Genomic DNA, 17,162 nt, shown 5'->3' on the forward strand with positions numbered 1-17,162 from the left:
TTTGACAGACTTTGACCCCTACACCCGGACGGAGGAGAGAGGTTTCAAAGCAGAGAATCAGGCATTTAGATCACCCACCACAGGAGTAGGCCCCAATTTAATGGGACCCCGGCAACCATGTCAGATGGCACAACCATCAGCTTCATATCAATCAGCACAGGAGAAGGCGACTTTGAAAGACTTTGACCCCTACACCCAGACGGAGGAGAGAGGTTTCACAGCAGAGAATCAGGCATTTAGATCACCCACCACAGGAGTAGGCCCCCATTGAATCAGACCCTGGCAACCATGTCAGATGGCACAACCATCAGCTTTATATCAATCAGCACAGGAGAAGGCGACTTTGAAAGACTTTGACCCCTACACCCAGATGGAGGAGAGAGGTTTCACAGCAGAGAATCAGGCATCATATCAACCACCACAGGAGAAGCCACCATTTAGTTACTTTGACCCCTGCACCCAGGAAGAGGAGAGAGGCATCACAGCACCTATTCTGGCATCATATCAGCCACCACAGGAGAAGCCACCATTGAGTTACTTTGACCCCCGCACCCAGGAAGAGGAGAGAGGCACCACAGCACATATTCTGGCATCATATCAGCCACCACAGGAGAAGCCACCATTGAGTTACTTTGACCCCCGCACCCAGGAAGAGGAGAGAGGCACCACAGCACATATTCTGGCATCATATCAGCCACCACAGGAGAAGCCAGCATTTAGTTACTTTGACCCCCGCACCCAGGAAGAGGAGAGAGGCACCACAGCACATATTCTGGCATCATATCAGCCACCACAGGAGAAGCCACCATTTAGTTACTTTGACCCCTTCACCCAAACAGAGGAGAGAGGTTCCACATCAGAGAATCAGGCATCATATCAACCACCACAGGAGTAGGCCACCATTTAGTTACTTTGACCCCTACACCCAGACGGAGGAGAGAGGTTACACAGCAGAGAATCAGGCATTTAGATCACCCACCACAGGAGTAGGCCACCATTGAATCAGACCCCGGCAACCATGTCAGATGGCACAAGCATAAGCTTTATATCAATCAGCACAGGAGAAGGCGACTTTGACAGACTTTGACCCCTACACCCGGACGGAGGAGAGAGGTTTCAAAGCAGAGAATCAGGCATTTAGATCACCCACCACAGGAGTAGGCCCCAATTTAATGGGACCCCGGCAACCATGTCAGATGGCACAACCATCAGCTTCATATCAATCAGCACAGGAGAAGGCGACTTTGAAAGACTTTGACCCCTACACCCAGACGGATGAGAGAGGTTTCACAGCAGAGAATCAGGCATTTAGATCACCCACCACAGGAGTAGGCCCCCATTGAATCAGACCCCGGCAACCATGTCAGATGGCACAACCATCAGCTTCATATCAATCAGCACAGGAGAAGGCGACTTTGAAAGACTTTGACCCCTACACCCAGACGGAGGAGAGAGGTTTCACAGCAGAGAATCAGGCATTTAGATCACCCACCACAGGAGTAGGCCCCCATTGAATCAGACCCTGGCAACCATGTCAGATGGCACAACCATCAGCTTTATATCAATCAGCACAGGAGAAGGCGACTTTGAAAGACTTTGACCCCTACACCCAGATGGAGGAGAGAGGTTTCACAGCAGAGAATCAGGCATCATATCAACCACCACAGGAGAAGCCACCATTTAGTTACTTTGACCCCTGCACCCAGGAAGAGGAGAGAGGCACCACAGCACATATTCTGGCATCATATCAGCCACCACAGGAGAAGCCACCATTGAGTTACTTTGACCCCCGCACCCAGGAAGAGGAGAGAGGCACCACAGCACATATTCTGGCATCATATCAGCCACCACAGGAGAAGCCACCATTGAGTTACTTTGACCCCCGCACCCAGGAAGAGGAGAGAGGCACCACAGCACATATTCTGGCATCATATCAGCCACCACAGGAGAAGCCACCATTGAGTTACTTTGACCCCCGCACCCAGGAAGAGGAGAGAGGCACCACAGCACATATTCTGGCATCATATCAGCCACCACAGGAGAAGCCACCATTTAGTTACTTTGACCCCTTCACCCAAACAGAGGAGAGAGGTTCCACATCAGAGAATCAGGCATCATATCAACCACCACAGGAGTAGGCCACAATTTAGTTTATTTGACCCCTGCACCCAGGAAGAGGAGAGAGGCCCCACAGCACATATTCTGGCATCATATCACACACCACAGGAGAAGGCCTCTTTCAGTGATTTAGGCCTTTGGACCCAGACAGAGGAGAGAGGTCAGAGATTAGCTTCATATCCCCCAGCACAGCAGAAGACCGCTTTATTTGACTTAGGCCTCAGCACCCAGACAGAAGACAGAGGTAGCATGGCAGAGGTTATGGCTTCATGTCACCCGTTAGTTTAACCGGCCACTTTCATCTGGTTAGGCCCCGGCGCCCAGACAGAGAAGAGTTTCATTCAACTGTGGGTTTCATAAAATTTGTATCAAATAAAGAAGTGGCCCGTAGCACAACAAGACATGTTTTAGGCAGTTAATAAGGACTACTCTGCACAAGGGAGGGACAGGTCCTGTGGGATCCATGCCTGGTTCATCTTTATGAAGGTCAGCTTGTCCACGTTGGCTGTGGACAGGCGGCTGCGCTTGTCAGTAATGACGCCCCCTGCCGTGCTGAATACGCGTTCAGATAAAACGCTGGCCGCCGGGCAGGAAAGCACCTCCAAGGCATAACATGCTAACTCTGGCCACGTGGACAATTTCGAAACCCAGTAGTTGAATGGGGCCGAACCATCCGTCAGGATGTGGAGGGGTGTGCAGACATACAGTAGGTGAACCCGATTTTGTGTCAATCTCGCCGTATTTCTCGGCGAGATTGAGCACATACGAGCCCCATCGCGGGAGCCAGCGCCGAGCTGGCTTGCCGCGATGGAGAGCAAGCGCGTCATAGAAGAGGCGGGAGATCCGACTTGGATTCCCGCCAATTCTACACGTGTGCGGCGTTTGTTATGAATCCTGAGGGGGAAGTCCCCGCCGGATTTTAAATAAAAATCCGGCCTGGGTCCCGCCCTCAGGAGCATACCGGGCCCTTAGGTCTGTTATGGGTTGTAAGGAGAGCCCCCCCTACGCCGAAAAAAACGGCGTAGGGGGTCCCCCTACAATCCATATCAGACCCGTATCCAAAGCACGCTACCCGGCCAGCCAGGAAGGGAGTGGGGACGAGCGAGCGCCCCCCCCCCCTCCTGAGCCGTACCAGGCTGCATGCCCTCAACATGGGGGGTTGGGTGCTCTGGGGCAGGGGGCGCACTGCGGCCCCCCCACCTCAGAGCACCCTGTCCCCATGTTGATGAGGACAGGGCCCCTTCCCGACAACCCTGGCCGTTGGTTGTCGGGGTATGCGGGCGGGAGGCTTAACGGAATCTGGGAGCCCCCTTTAATAAGGGGGGCCCCCAGATACCGGCCCCCCACCCTAAGTGAATGAGTATGGGGTACATCGTACCCCTACCCATTCACCTGCAAGAAAAGTGGTAAAAACACAAATAAACCACACAGTGTATTAAAATATTTTATTTTTCTGCTCCGGAGGCCGCCCCCTGTCTTCTTTATTAGCTCTTTTACCAGGGGGGGCTCTTCTTCTTCCGATATCCCGACGGGTCTTCTCCGCTATCCGGGGGGGTCTTCTCAACTCTCCGGGGTTCTCCTTCTGTCTTCTCCTTCTGTCTTGTTGTCTCCTTCTGTCTTCTGTCTCCGGGGGGGGCTCTTCTTCTTCCGATATCCCGACGGGTCTTCTCCGCTATCCGGGGGGGTCTTCTCAACTCTTCGGGGTTCTCCTTCTGTCTTCTCCTTCTGTTCTTCTTCTGTCTTCTCCTTCCTTCTTGTTGTCTCGGCGCACCCCGATTCTTCTCTCTGTTGTTGACTCGGCGCACCCTGGTTCTTCATCTCGCGAGACGAAGAATCGGGGTGCGCCGAGTCTCGCGAGACGAAGAACCGGGGTGCGCCGAGTCAACAACAGAGAGAAGAATCGGGGTGCGCCGAGTCTCGCGAGACGAAGAACCGGGGTGCGCCGAGACAACAAGAAGGAAGGAGAAGACAGAAGAAGAACAGAAGGAGAAGACAGAAGGAGAACCCCGGAGAGTTGAGAAGACCCCCCCGGATAGCGGAGAAGACCCGTCGGGATATCGGAAGAAGAAGAGCCCCCCCCGGAGACAGAAGACAGAAGGAGACAACAAGACAGAAGGAGAAGACAGAAGGAGAACCCCGGAGAGTTGAGAAGACCCCCCCGGATAGCGGAGAAGACCCGTCGGGATATCGGAAGAAGAAGAGCCCCCCCTGGTAAAAGAGCTAATAAAGAAGACAGGGGGCGGCCTCCGGAGCAGAAAAATAAAATATTTTAATACACTGTGTGGTTTATTTGTGTTTTTACCACTTTTCTTGCAGGTGAATGGGTAGGGGTACGATGTACCCCATACTCATTCACTTAGGGTGGGGGGCCGGTATCTGGGGGCCCCCCTTATTAAAGGGGGCTCCCAGATTCCGTTAAGCCTCCCGCCCGCATACCCCGACAACCAACGGCCAGGGTTGTCGGGAAGGGGCCCTGTCCTCATCAACATGGGGACAGGGTGCTCTGAGGTGGGGGGGCCGCAGTGCGCCCCCTGCCCCAGAGCACCCAACCCCCCATGTTGAGGGCATGCAGCCTGGTACGGCTCAGGAGGGGGGGGGGGCGCTCGCTCGTCCCCACTCCCTTCCTGGCTGGCCGGGTAGCGTGCTTTGGATACGGGTCTGGTATGGATTGTAGGGGGACCCCCTACGCCGTTTTTTTCGGCGTAGGGGGGGCTCTCCTTACAACCCATAACAGACCTAAGGGCCCGGTATGCTCCTGAGGGCGGGACCCAGGCCGGATTTTTATTTAAAATCCGGCGGGGACTTCCCCCTCAGGATTCATAACAAACGCCGCACACGTGTAGAATTGGCGGGAATCCAAGTCGGATCTCCCGCCTCTTCTATGACGCGCTTGCTGGGATGTGCTGTCGCTATCCCAGTGAGTGCGAGATCTCGGCACCACGTCGCCGAGTATCAGCGCGACGCTGTCGTGCTGAAAGCACAATCTCACAAACACCTACTGTACTGTTCAACCATGTTAGTGAAATGCTGCCTCCTGCTAACACGTTCCGTATCAGGTGTCGGTGCAGATAGCTGTGGCGTGGAGACAAAACTTTTCCACATTTCTGCCATGCTAACCCTGCCCTCAGATGAGCTGGCCGTGACACAGCTGCGTTGGCGACCTCTTGCCACTCCTCTGCCTTCACCTTCCACCTGTTCCCCTGTGACATGTGGGAATGCTCTCAAGAGCGCCTCTATCAGCGTGCGCTTGTACTCGCGCATCTTACGGTCGCGCTCCAGTTCAGGAATTAAAGTGGGCACATTGTCTTTATACCGGGGATCCAGCAGGGTGGCCACCCAGTAGTCTGCACACGTTAAAACGTGGGCAACTCTGCTGTCGTTGCGCAGGCATTGGAGCATATATTCGCTCATGTGGGCCAGGCTACCCATGGGTAAGGACAAGCTGTCCTCTGTGGGAGGCGTATCGTCATCGTCCACCGTATCCCCCCAGCCACGCACCAGTGATGGGCCTGGGCTGCCACCCCGCTGTGAACTTGCGTCATCCTCGTCCCCCTCCACCTCCTCCTCCTCATCCTCCTCGTCCTAAAGTACAGTGCCTTGGCTGGCGACTTGTGAACCTGTCCTCTGCTGCTTAAACAAACCTCCCTCTGAGCCACTTCGAACAGACTGGCCCGAAAGTGTTAGAAACGAGCCCTCATCCTCCTCCTCCTCCTCCACCTGGGCCACCTCCTCTAACATCATTGCCCTAAGTGTTTTCTCAAGGAGACATAGAAGTGGTATTGTAACGCTGATAACAGTGTCATCGCCACTGGCCATGTTGGTGGAGTACTCGAAACAGCGCAGCAGGGCACACAGGTCTCGCATGGAGGCCCAATCATTGGTGGTGAAGTGGTGCTGTTCGGCAGTACGACTGACGCGAGCGTGCTGCAGCTGAAACTCCACTATGGCCTGCTGCTGCTCGCACAGTCTCTCCAGCATGTGCAAGGTGGAGTTCCACCGGGTGGGCACGTCGCATATGAGGCGGTGAGCGGGAAGGCCGAAGTTCCGCTGTAGCGCAGACAGGCGAGCAGCGGCAGGATGTGAACGGCGGAAGCGCGCACAGACGGCCCGCACTTTATGCAGCAGCTCTGACATGTTGGGGTAGTGGTGAATGAACCTCTGCACCACCAAGTTCAGCACATGCGCCAGGCAAGGGATGTGCGTCAAACCGGCTAGTCCCAGAGCTGCCACGAGATTTCGCCCATTATCGCATACCACCAGGCCTGGCTTGAGGCCCACCGGCAGAAACCACTCGTCGGTCTGTTGTTCAATACCCCGCCACAACTCCTTTGCGCTGTGGGGCCTGTCCCCCAAACATATGAGTTTCAGAATGGCCTGCTGACGTTTACCCCGGGCTGTGCTGAAGTTGGTGGTGAAGGTGTGTGGCTGACCGGATGAGCTGGTGGAAGCAGTGGAGGAGGAAGCCGAGTAGGAGGAGGAGGCTACAGGAGGCAGAGAATGATGCCCTGCGATCCTAGGGGGCGGAAGGACGTGCGCCAAGGAACTGTCCGCCGGGGGCCCAGCCGCCACTACATTCATCCAGTGTGCAGTTAGTGAGATATAGCGTCCCTGGCCGTGCTTACTGGTCCACGTATCTGTGGTTAGGTGGACCTTGCCACAAATGGCGTTGCGCAGTGCACACTTGATTTTATCGGACACTTGCATGTGCAGGGAAGGCACGGCTGTCTTGGAGAAGTAGTGGCGGCTGGGAACCACATACTGCGGGACAGCCATGGCCATCAGCTGTTTGAAGCTGTCTGTGTCCACCAGCCGGAATGACAGCATTTCAAAGGCCAGCAGTTTAGAAATGCTGGCGTTCAGGCCAAGGGCTCGAGGGTGACTCGGGGGGAATTTGCGCTTCCTCTCTAAGGTTTGAGATATTGAGAGCTGAACGCTGCTGTGTGATATAGTGGAGACGCTAGTTGACGGTGGCGGTGGTGGTGGTGTCGGTGGCACATCCTCTGTTTGCTGCTCGGCAGGTGGCAACATTCCTCTCGAGGCGGAAGCCGAGGCAGCAGCGGTAGAGGGAGCAGGGGGAGCCTCAGCGAGTGCCTGGTTTTTAAGGTGTGTACCCCACTGCAGTTCATGCTTTGCATGTAGATGCCTGGTCATGCAGGTTGTGCTGAGGTTCAGAACGTTAATGCCTCGCCTCAGGCTCTGATGGCAGAGCGTGCAAGTCACTCGGGTCTTGTCGGTAGGACATTGTTTAAAGAAGTGCCATGCCAGGGAACTCTTTGAAGCTGCCTTTGTGGGGCTGGGTCCCTGTTGGCGATGTCCAGTAGCAGGCGAACTCTGGGGGCGGCGGCTCGTCTGCTTTGGCCCCCTGCTCCCTCTTTGGCTTCGCTGTTGTCTCGGTCTCACCACTACCTCTTCCTCTGAACTGTGAAAGTCATCGCCACGACCTTCAGTCCATGTGGGGTCTAAGACCTCATCGTCCTCTGCATCGTCTTCCACCCAGTCTCCCTCCCTGACCTCCTCCTGTTCAGTCTGCACACTGCAAAAAGACGCGGCAGTGGGCACCTGTGTTTCGTCATCATCAGAGAGTCGGTGACTCTGCTGTGGTGGTATTCCCATGTCCTCTTCATCTGGAGACATAAGTGGTTGTGCGTCAGTGCATGGTATGTCTTCCTCCACTGGGGAAGGGCTAGGTGGACGCCCCTGGGAAACCCTGGAAGCAGAGTCTTCAAACAGAAGAAGAGACTGCTGCATAACTTGTGGCTCAGACCGTTTCCCTGATATGCTTGGGGGTGATGTGACAGACTGATGGGCTTGGTTTTCAGGTGCCACCTGTGCGCTTTCCGCAGAAGACTGGGTGGAAGACCATGTGGTGAACGTGCTGGAAGCACTGTCGGCCACCCAATCGATTAATGCCTGTACCTGCTCAGGCCTTACCATCCTAAGAGCGGCATTGGGCCCCACGAGATATTGCGGTACATTCTGCCGGCTAGTTGAGGGAGTTCGTTCCCTACTGTGTGCGCCTGGGGCCGAACGGCCACGTCCTCTACCAGCAACAGAGGCTCCACGGACACCACCACGACCGCGTCCTCGTCCCTTAATAGTATTTTTCTTCATTGTTGCGATTCAACTCGCACCACAATGAAATATATTATTTTTTATAAGCAAAATCCCCTCACTGGAATACTTTCAGTCTTTTGACTGTATGGATTACAGATGGAATGACTGTTATATGTGAGTACCGCTTTCTTTGACAGATTCTAGTATGGGTACATATATGTTTTCCCAACCCCAGCACATTAGTTTGCTAATTCCAGATGTATGAAACGCAGGCCTAACTGTATCTAGTATATTGAACGCCAGATAAACTAACTTGGCCTTTTTTAAATAAAAAAAATTCCCTCACTGGAATACTTTCAGTCTTTTGACTGTATGGATTACAGATGGAATGACTGTTATATGTGAGTACCGCTTTCTTTGACAGATTCTAGTATGGGTACATATATGTTTTCCCAACCCCAGCACATTAGTTTGCTAATTCCAGATGTATGAAACGCAGGCCTAACTGTATCTAGTATATTGAACGCCAGATAAACTAACTTGGCCTTTTTTAAATAAAAAAAATCCCCTCACTGGAATACTTTCAGTCTTTTGACTGTATGGATTACAGATGGAATGACTGTTATATGTGAGTACCGCTTTCTTTGACAGATTCTAGTATGGGTACATATATGTTTTCCCAACCCCAGCACATTAGTTTGCTAATTCCAGATGTATGAAACGCAGGCCTAACTGTATCTAGTATATTGAACGCCAGATAAACTAACTTGGCCTTTTTTAAATAAAAAAAAAATTCCCTCACTGGAATACTTTATGGCTTTTCACTGTATGGATTACAGGTGGACTGGTATTAGTAGGGGTGACACAAGCACACCCAAGTCCCTGATGTAGGATTTCTATGGCACAGACCACTATTACAAGTGATTAATGGACGTTGGGAGAGATTGTGCTGCAGCACTAGTCCCAAGATGGCCGCCGCCTATCAGCCCAGTAACATGTGCCACAAAATGGTCTGCACAACCTTTAAAAAAAATAGCCTTGGACTGTGCTGCTAAATCGCTATTGGTCTGAATCCCAGGTGTAGATGTCTGACTTGTTTGGAGCTTTGGAATGCACACTGTGGCAGCTTCTGCTGCAGCACTACAAGTCGCAAAATGGCGGCCGGCGGTCAGCCCAGGTACATGTGGATGGAAAAATCACTCTGGCCACTCTAAAAATAGCCAATCCCTATCAAAAAAGCAGCTCAGCTGCAGTTGTTCAGATGAATCACAGGTGGAGGAGAGAAATTTGCTTCCAGTTATTCAATTATCCCTGCCTAATCTCGCCCTAACGTCGCAGCAGCAACCTCTCCCTATGCTTCAATCAGCAGAGTGACGTGCAGCGCAACGTGACCCAAGCTTATATAGAGGCTGGGTCACATGCTGCACTGGCCAACCACAGCCATGCCAATAGTAGGCAAGGCTGTGATGGCCTCTTGGGGCAAGTAGTATGACGCTTGTTGATTGGCTGCTTTGCAGCCTTTCAAAATGCGCCAAAATACATGCCGAACGACGAACCCGAACCCGAACTTTTACGAAAAAGTTCGGGTTCGGGTCCGTGTCACGAACACCCCAAAATTCGGTACGGACCCGAACTATGCTCGAACTGTTCGCTCAACACTACTCAGCAAAAACACTTAATAAAGTGATCGATCTACAGCTGTGAATCATTCAACTTCTGCTAGTTAATTGCTCACTGTTTTTAGGCTGCCCAGAGCATTTTTCTGTCACTTTTGTGTCTTGTGGTGCGCCAGCACAAGCTGCCACCAAGTCCATTTAACCATCAATAGTAGGATTTATGTTTTTTGCTATATCCTACATCAGGGGCTCGGCTATGCTTATTGTCACCCCTAGAAACTCAGGATAGAATTTTCAATAGTTTATTAAAGGGTGAAATTCACTTGCAAAAATAGCAATCCCCTAAATTTGGTGTTCCAGCTGTGGCTAGCCAAGTGTAATACTGTCTGCTGTCTGGCAAAGGATATATTTTTTTCTGGGGTGAAATTCAATTGCCAAAATAGCAATACCCTAAATCTGGTGTTCCAGCTGTGGCAGGACAAGTTTTATAGTGTCCGTCAAAGCATAGTTTTTGTTCTGGGTTGAAATTCAATTGCAATAGCAATACCCTAAATCTGTGGTTTCTGCTGTTGCAAGCCAAGTGTAAATCTGTCCGTAAAAGGGTATATTACACTTAGCCTGCATCTCCAAGTGTATTTTTTTCAGTAAAAGGGTATATTACACAAAGTGTTAAATTAGAATTGCTGAAAGCATAAGCCATTAAATTTGCACGCACTATTGTGCATCTCATAGTGTATTTCTGTCTGTAAAAGGGTATATTACATTCAAGGTGCAAATTAAAGTGCTGATAGGGTCATCCTCAATAACTTCATACGCTACCGTGCATCTCCAAGTGTAATTCCGTCCGTAAAAGGATACCTTTCATCCAGGGCCTAAATACTAGGCCTACAATTTATATTCCCCTAAATCTGTGGTTACTGCTGTGCCTGTATTAGTGTAATATGGTACGTAAATAGATAGCCAGATAGTGTTAGGTGTCTGTAAAAAAAGGCCTGAATTTGAATTCAATACATTGGGCCAAATAATTTTTTTCTTATTGTGGTGAACGGTAACAATGAGGAAAACATCTAGTAAGGGACGCGGACATGGTCATGGTGGTGTTAGTGGACCCTCTGGTGCTGGGAGAGGACGTGGCCATTCTGCCACAGCCACACGTCCTAGTGAACCAACTACCTCAGGTCCCAGTAGCCACCAGAATTTACAGTGATATTTGGTGGGGCCCAATGCCGTTCTAAGGATGGTAAGGCCTGAGCAGGTACAGGCATTAGTCAATTGGGTGGCCGACAGTGGATCCAGCACGTTCACATTATCTCCCACCCAGTCTTCTGCAGAAAGCGCACAGATGGCGCCTGAAAACCAAGCCCATCAGTCTTTCACATCACCCCCATGCATATCAGGGAAACTGTCTGAGCCTCAACTTATGCAGCAGTCTCTTATGCTGTTTGAAGACTCTGCTGGCAGGGTTTCCCAAGGGCATCCACCTAGCCCTTTCCCAGGGGTGGAAGACATAGAATGCACTGATGCACAACCACTTATTTTTCCTGATGAGGACATGGGAATACCACCTCTGCACGTCGATGACAAAACACAGGTGCCAACTGCTGTGTCTTTCTGCAGTGTGCAGACCAAAAAGGAGGTCAGACTGGGTGGAAGACGATGCAGGGGACGATGAGGTCCAAGACCCCACATGAATTGAAGGTCGTGCCACTGACTTTCAGAGTTCAGAGGAAGAGGCAGTGGTGAGACCGAGCCAACAGCATAGCAAAAGCAGAGCAGCCGTCGCCAAAACAGTTCGCCTGCTACTGGCCACTGTCACCAGGGAACGAACACACCAAAGGCAGCTTCAAGGAGTTCCCTGGCATGGCACTTCTTCACACAATGTGCTGACGACAAGACCCGAGTGGTTTGCATGCTGTGCCATCAGAGCCTGAAGCGAGGAATTAACGTTCTGAACCTTAGCACAACCTGCATGACCAGGCATCTACATGCGAGACACGGGCTGCAGTGGAGTAAGCGCCTTCAAAACCAAGAAAGGGCTCAGGCCCCTCCTGCTCCCTCTTCTGCTGCTGCCTCGGCCTCTTCCTCCGCCTCTGGAGGAACGTTAGCACCTGCCGCCCAGCAAACAGAGGATGTGCCACCAACAACATCACCTCCGTCACCAAGCATCTCCACCATGTCACACGGAAGCGTTCAGCTCTCCATTTCACAAACCTTTGATAGAAAGCGTAAATTCCCAACTAGCCACCCTCGATCCGTAGCCCTGAATGCCAGCATTTCTAAACTACTGGCCTTTGAAATGCTGTCATTCAGGCTGGTGGAGACAGACAGCTTCAAACAGCTCATGTCGCTTGCTGTCCCACATTACGTCATTCCCTGCCGCCACTATTTCTCCAGGAGAGCTGTGCCCTCTCTGCACAACCAAGTATCGGATAAAATCAAGTGTGCACTGCGCAACGCCATCTGTGGCAAGGTCCACCTAACCACAGATACGTGGACCAGTAAGCACGGTCAGGGACGCTATATCTCCCTAACTGCACACTGGGTAAATGTAGTGGCGGCTGGGCTCCAGGCAGAGAGCTGTTTGTCGCACGTCCTTCCGCCGCCAAGGATCGCAGGGCATCATTCTTTGCCTCCTGTTGCCTCCTCTTCCTACTCTGCTTCCTCCTCCTTTTCTACCACCTCCTCATCCGGTCAGCGACAGACCTTCACCACCAACTTCAGCACAGCCAGTGGTAAACGTCAGCAGACCGTTCTGAAACTGATGTGTTTGGGGGACAGGCCCCACACCGCGCAGGAGTTGTGGCAGGGTATAGAACAACAGACCGATGAGTGGTTGCTGCCAGTGAGCCTCAAGCCCGGCCTGGTGGTGTGCGATAATAGGCGAAATCTCGTTGCAGCTCTGGGACTAGCCGGTTTGACGCACATCCCTTGCCTGGCGCATGTGCTGAATTTGGTGGTGCAGAAATTCATTCACAACTACACCGACATGTCAGAGCTGTTGCGTAAAGTGCGGGCCATCTGTGCGCGCTACCGGCGTTATGCTGCCGCCGCTCGGCTGTCTGCTCTACAGCGTAACTTCGGCCTTCCCGCTCACCGCCTCATATGCGACGTGCCCACCAGGTGGAATTCCACTTTGCACATGCTGGAGAGACTGTGCGAGCAGCAGCAGGCCATAGTGGAGTTTCAGCTGCAGCACGCACGGGTGAGTCGCACTGAAGAACAGCACCACTTCACCACCAATGACTGGGCCTCCATGCGAGACCTGTGTGCCCTGTTGCGCTGTTTTGAGTACTCCACCAACATGGCCAGTGGCGATGACGCCGTTATCAGAGTTACAATACCACTTCTATGTCTCCTACACTTAGGGCGATGATGGAAGAGGATGTGGCCCAGGACGAGGAGGAGGAAGAGGGGTCATCTCTAACACTTTTTCAAGCCAGTCTTTTAGAAGTGGCTCAGAAAGAGGATTTTTGCAACAGCAGAGGCCAGGTACAAATTTGGCCAGCCAGGGCCCACTACAGGAGGAGGAGGAGGATGGGGATAAAGCATGTTCACAACGGGGTGGCATCCAACGCAGCTCGGGCCCATCACTGGTGCGTGGCTGGGGGGATACAGAAGACGCAGACGATACGCCTCCCACAGAGGACAGCTTGTCCTTACCTCTGGGCAGCCTGGCACACATGAGCGACTACATGCTGCAGGGCCTGTGCAACGACTGCAGAGTTGCCCACATTTTAACGTGTGCTGACTACTGGGTGGCCACCCTGCTGGATCCCCGTTACAAATACAATGTGCCGTCCTTAATTCCCTCACTTGAGCGTGATCGGAAGATGCGCGACTACAGGCGCACACGCTGGTAGACGCGCTCCTGAGAGCATTCCCGACTGACGCCGGGGGACAAGTGAAAGCACACGGCGAAGGCAGGGGAGGAGGAAGAGGTCGCTAACGCAACTGTGTCAGCGCCAGCACCTCAGAAGGCAGGGTTAGCATGGCCGACATGTGGAAAAGCTTTGTCACCTCGCCGCAACAACCGGCCCCAACTGCTGATATGGAGCGTGTTAGCAGGAAGCAGCATTTTAACAACATGGTGGAACAGTACCTGTGCACACGCCTACACGTACTGACTGATGGTTCTACCCCATTCAACTTCTGGGTCTCCAAATTGTCCACATGGCCAGAGCTTGCCCTGTATGCCTTGGAGGTGCTGGCCTGCCCTGCAGCCAGTGTACTCTCTGAACGTGGACACAGCCGCCTGTCCACAGCCAACGTGGACAAGCTCACGTTCATTAAAATGTACCAGGCTTGGATCCCACAAGACATGTCTGTACCTTGTGCAGAATAGACATTTATACCACCATCAAACATACATTCTTGTAATCAAGTCAAGTGCAATGATTCTTTGTTTCATTTTATTTTTTATTTGTCCCAATATTTTGGGGGCTACCTACCCCAATAAAAAATAAAAATAAAAAAAAAACACATTGTTGGCTACCTTCTCCTCCTCCATTGCTGCCTCCACCTACAACACCACATTCACCGCCTCCTCAACCTCCGACTCCATATCCACCTTCTTCTCTGAGTTGCAGGTTAATAATTTGTAATTTTTAGTTATTTTATTTCATTTTAAGTTATTTTCCTATCCACATTTTTTTGCAGAGCAGTTGCCATGCTCTTAAGCACATTTTACTGCCTTTTACATCCCTCTAGTCTTTTCAAGGAGCCATTTTAATGCACAAAAGTGCCAATTTTAGTGCCCTAAATTGAAAAAAATTCTTATCTGTTCTATTGCTGGGTGACATGAACCTCCTTTTGCCGTGAATGAACCCCTGCTGTGCCTGGGTGACAGGGTCCTAAATCTCTCAAAATCCTCTATTCTATTGCTGGGTGACAGGAACCCCCATTTGCCGTCAATGAACCCCTGCTGTGCCAGGGTGACATGGGCCTAAATCTCTCAAAATCCTCTGTTCTATTGCTGGGTTACATGAATCCCCTTTTGCCGTGAATGAACTCCTGCTGTGTCTGGGTGACAGGGACCTAAATCTCTCAAAATCCTCTGTTCTATTGCTGGGTGACAAGAACCCCCTTTTGCCGTGAATGAACCCCTGCTGTGCCTGGGTGACATGGGCCTAAATCTCTCAAAATCCTCTGTTCTATTGCTGGGTTACATGAATCCCCTTTTGCCGTGAATGAACCCCTGCTGTGCCTTGGTGACAGGGACCTAAATCTCTCAAAATCCTCTGTTCTATTGCTGGGTGACAAGAACCCCCTTTTGCCGTGAATGATCCCCTGCTCTGCATTGCTGACAGGGAACTAAATTTAGTGAAAACATCTGTTACTGATCGGAAGATGCACGACTACAATCGCACGCTGCTGATGGCATTTCCACCTGACAGCGGAGGCACAGTGGAAGCACAAGGCGAAGGCAGAGGAGGAGGAAGAGGTCGCCAACGCAGCTGGGGCACCGCCAGCACCTGAGAAGGCAGGGTTAGCATGGCCCAAATGTGGAAAAGCTTTGTCAGCCTTGGAGGTGCTGACCTGCCCTGCAGCCAGTGTATAGTGTGAAATTGGGTTTAGCACGGCAGAGAGCATTATCACAGGCCACAGCCAATGTGGACAAGCTTATGTTTATTAAAATGTACCAGGCATGGATCCCACAGGACTTGTCCGTACCTTGTGCAGAATAGACATTTATACCAGCCTCAACCATCCATTCTTGTACTCAAGTGCACTTATTCTTTGTTTTATTTTGTTATATTTTGGGGGATACCCCAATTTAAAAATAAAAAATAACACAAATCATTGTTGGCTACCTATTCCTCCTTCACCGCAGCTTCGACCTACACCGCCACGTCAACCTACACCGCCACATCCACCCATCTACCGCCTCCTCAACCTCCTACTCCTAGATCCAGAGTTATTTTGATTTTTTCTGTATTTTATGTTATTTTAAGTCATTTCCTTATCCACATTTGTTTGTAGAACAGTTGCCATGCTCTTAAGCACATTTTGATGCTTTTTGCAGCCCACTAGCCCTTTCCAGGACTATTTTAGAGCCATTTTAGTGCCCAAAGGTTCGGGTCCCCATTGACTTCAATGGGCTTGGGGTTCGGGGTCAAGTAGGGGTCAAGTTCGGGTCCCGAACCCGAACTTTTTTTTTCAAGTTCGGCCGAACTCGTCGAACCCGAACATCCAGGTGTCCGCTCAACTCTAATAGGGAGGAATCATTCCACAGCATTTATGTAGAACAGGGTTCAGTAGGGGAGGTTACAGCCTGGGTAATCCTATTACACCTTGCTGCACTGACTGGGAATCCAAATTGCCATTATACAGCTCTGTAATTCCAGCAAACTGTTCTTGTTATTGGGGTGCAAGTGCTGTTTGCTAAAAGTTTTTTTTTACAAGGAAATATTTCTACGTCTTATTTGCCCTTGTGCGGTGCAGATATATGTTGTAAAGCATTTCTGGCTTGTATTAGTGGGAAAAAAAATGGCTTATTAGTGGTGAAGTACGAAAATTATAGCCCTTTTTGGCGTGTATTAGTGGCACAAAAATAAATTTTATTTGCCGTTCAGCGGTGCAGTTATACGTTCTAAAGCCTTTTGTGTCATGTATAAGTAGAAAAAAATAAGGGCCTATTTGCCGTACAGCAGTGCAGTTTTATGTTCTAAAGCCTTTTGTCGTGTATTAGTGGCAAAAGAAAAATATATTTGCCGTTCAGCGGTGCAGTTATATGTTCTAAAGCCTTTTGTGTCATGTGTCACTTTAATTGGTGATAACTTTAAAACGCTTTGACTTATCCAGGCCATTCTGAGATTGTTTTTTCGTCACATATTGTACTTCATGACACTGGTAAAATGAAGTAAAAAAAAATGCATTTTTATTTATAAAAAAAATACCAAAGTTACCAAAAATTTGTTTCAATTTCTCTAATTCTATAATACATAGTAATACCGCCAAAAATAGTTATTACTTTACATTCCCCATATGTCTACTTCATGTTTGGATCATTTTGGGAATGATATTTTATTATTTGTGGATGTTACAAGGCTTATAAGTTTAGAAGCAAATCTTGAACTTTTTCAGAAATTTTCAAAAACCCAATTTTTAGGGACCAGTTCAGGTCTGAAGTCACTTTGCGAGGCTTACATAATAGAAACCACCCAAAAATGACCCCATTCTATAAACTACACCCCTCAAGGTATTCAAAACTGATTTTACAAACATTGTTAACTCTTTAGGTGTTCCACAAGAATTTATGGAAAATAGAGATACAATTTCAAAATTTCACTTTTTTGGCAGATTTTCCATTTTAATAATTTTTTTCCAGTTACAAAGCAAGGGTTAACAGCCAAACCAAAATCAATATTTATGGCC

The sequence above is a fragment of the Bufo bufo genome, chromosome 7 (genome assembly GCF_905171765.1).
Source record: "Bufo bufo chromosome 7, aBufBuf1.1, whole genome shotgun sequence".
Taxonomy (NCBI): Eukaryota; Metazoa; Chordata; class Amphibia; order Anura; family Bufonidae; genus Bufo; species Bufo bufo.